This window comes from Sinocyclocheilus anshuiensis, unplaced genomic scaffold (genome assembly GCF_001515605.1).
Source record: "Sinocyclocheilus anshuiensis isolate Anshui unplaced genomic scaffold, SAMN03320099.WGS_v1.1 scaffold209, whole genome shotgun sequence".
Classification (NCBI taxonomy): domain Eukaryota; kingdom Metazoa; phylum Chordata; class Actinopteri; order Cypriniformes; family Cyprinidae; genus Sinocyclocheilus; species Sinocyclocheilus anshuiensis.
This window is the reverse complement of record NW_015540880.1, coordinates 878,576-881,746: the sequence shown is the minus strand read 5'-3', so window position 1 is coordinate 881,746 and position 3,171 is coordinate 878,576.

The following is a 3,171-nucleotide window of genomic DNA, read 5'->3' as shown; positions in this document are numbered from 1 at the left end:
CCAAAAAAAAAAAAAAAAGTCTCATACATAGGCTACTTCAAAACTATCACAGTGGTATGTTTGGGCTGAGAGATTTTCCCTGGAGGAAAAAAAGAATGAAAGAAAGAAAAAATCAGGCTAGGCTAAATCAACCAAGCAAAAACAATTAGTTAAACCTTCGCCGCCCTCTACTGTTTTAAAAAGTAATTGCACACTAGGCTATTTTATAAGCTTTTTTCAGCATGTCTGAACAGTTGTTTTTAATTGCACTGGATAAGTAATTATTAGGTCATTTAGGCAGGATTAACTCAGGATGTTGCTGAGAGGAGAAGGTGAATGATTCGCAATGCAGGTTATAATGTATATCAGATTATTTGTTTGTGTCTTTTATTACTCCAAATGTTTTTTTTTTATTTTATTGTAGATGCGATTCTACAATTATATTTTACAATACAATACGATATTTTAATAGGCTGCTAATTATATTTTTACTAAGCAAAAATACATGCAAAAAGCGAGGATCTGTCTATGACCATTGTTATTCTATGTATTTCAACAGTTGTATTTTCGTTTTATTTCTAGTTATCAGCACAGGTATGCCTACCTGCTAGGCACCACTGCCAGAAGCACCTCTGCCGGTGCCGTTGGACCAGCTGCGGAGTCATCAGCCGGGAGCCACCCTTCACTGATGTTTCGCCCCTTTAATCCCAGAACATCTCAGGGTGGTGGAGCAGCGACAGGGATGTCTCCCTGCCACCCCCCGCAGCTGGTCCTACACTCTAAAAAATGCTGGGTTGTTTCAACCCAATGTTGGGTCAAATATGGACTAACCCAACTGTTGGGTTAAATTTTGGTTACATTTTTAAATTAACTTTTTAACCCAACAGTTGGGTTAGTCCATATTTGACCCAACATTGGGTTGAAACAACCCAGCATTTTTTAGAGTGTAGTATCCCTGTTTGCCCCATATTCTGTCCCTTCTATGGAGCCACAGCCAAAAACTCCCTCTTTCTGCCTCCTCTGCCAGATTTTTGAGTGCTCTCTTTTGTTCACGGCCGGTGGTGCCCAGAGACTTCAAGAGCCGCTGGGTAGATGCTCCGATGTAGCCTCTGCAGCCGATTTCTACTGGGAAGGTAAGAGCTCTCCACCCGGCTTGGGAGAACGCAGCAGCCAGCTCCATGTACCTCTCCTTTTTCCGCTCAAAGGCAGCCTCCAGCCCCTCCTCCCATGGGACGGTCAATTCGACCATGATGACTGTTTTTGAAAGGGTGTTGGGTTAGTCCATTTTTGACCCAACATTGGGTTGAAACAACCCAGCATTTTTTAGAGTGTAGTATCCCTGTTTGCCCCATATTCTGTCCCTTCTATGCCGGTGGTGCCCAGAGACTTCAAGAGCCGCTGGGTAGATGCTCCGATGTAGCCTCTGCAGCCAATTTCTACTGGGAAGGTAAGAGCCCTCCACCTGGCTTGGGAGCACGCAGCAGCCAGCTCCATGTGCCTCTCCTCTACGGAGCCACAGCCAAAAACTCCCTCTTTCTGCCTCCTCTGCCAGATTTTTGAGTGCTCTCTTTTGTTCACGGCCGGTGGTGCCCAGAGACTTCAAGAGCCGCTGGGTAGATGCTCCGATGTAGCCTCTGCAGACGATTTCTACTGGGAAGGTAAGAGCTCTCCACCCGGCTTGGGAGAACGCAGCAGCCAGCTCCATGTACCTCTCCTTTTTCCGCTCAAAGGCAGCCTCCAGCCCCTCCTCCCATGGGACGGTCATTTCGACCATGATGACCGTTTTTGAAAGGGTGGACCAGAGGACGATGTCAGGCTGTAAAGAGGTTATGGTGATCTCAACCGGGAACCTCAGTTGGCGGTCGAGATCAGCTACCATGCTCCACTTTCCTCCCGGTGGCAAGAGAGACCACTCCTTCAGCCTGCCGCTTTGGCTCTCTTCCCCTTGTCTGACAAAGTGGATCCGCTGCTGAGATCTTACTGAATGGGCCCTATTTGCATGCAGTCTGCGCGTCTCCAGGACTTCCGCAAACTTGCGCAAGACTTGGTCGTGGCGCCATCTGTAGTGGCCCTGAATCAGTGCTGCCTTGCACCCAGAAAGGATGTGCTGGAGACTTGGATTCTGGGAGGAGCAGAGATGACAGTTCTCTTCCGATCCATACCACAATTGTAGGTTCTGGGGGCTGGGAAGCATATCATACGTGGCCCTTATGAGAAAGCTAAGCCATGTTTTAAAATGTAGTTTATTTCCGTGATGCAAAACTGAATTTTCAGCATCATTACCCCACTCTAGTGTCAAATGATCCTTCAGAAATAATTCTAATATGCTGATTTACTGCTCAAGAAACAATCATTATTATTATCAATGTTTAAAACAGTTATGCTCTTTAATATGTTTGTAAAAACTGTGATACATTTATTATTCAATATTATTTATATCAGTATAATATATTATTTATTATTCAGTAGTATTCTTTTTTTTTAAATGGTTGTGAGTGCACAGATGAACATGAAAGTTATGTAAACACTGTAAACGGTGTAGCTCATGTCTCAAATATACTGTTGCCATAACAATGTTTTAGAATTCCTGTAAAATTTGCCTAAAACGCCTAAAAAAGGCATACCCAAAGTAAATTGCATGCTGTTCTTGAACCATTTGGAGTACATACATGGTTTTGGTCTCTTTTGAAAGGTGATACTCTGAGGTGTGTTCCTCAACAGTCAGAATCACTGTAAGTCTTACTGGTATTGAGTAATAGAACTTTGAACACACTGAAAAATAAAATAAAAAATCAGCCTACATTTTTTTTTTGTAAACAGATGCCTGCAGATGACTGTAGCTGGGAGCTATTAGCTGGAAAATACATTTGGATCACAGAATAAAGTCTTACCAAGCAAAATGTTTCAAATTTGATAACAATACCTTAGAAAATGAGTGTTTTACACATGTTTATCTAAATTTATGTCTAGGCGCTTCCCAAAAAAAGGCCACTTGGAGACTCCAAATGACCCTTTGTAACCAACGACACATAAAATGCTGCAATTCTTGAATGCTTTAATGTACAGTCATAATTTTGGGCTCTAATGAAAGCTTACACTTAGACCTATTAAATTTCTTATCCAGATTCACTGTCAATAATTGCTGACACATAGTAACTGAAGCATAAACACATTATGTAGTGGTTTTTACGA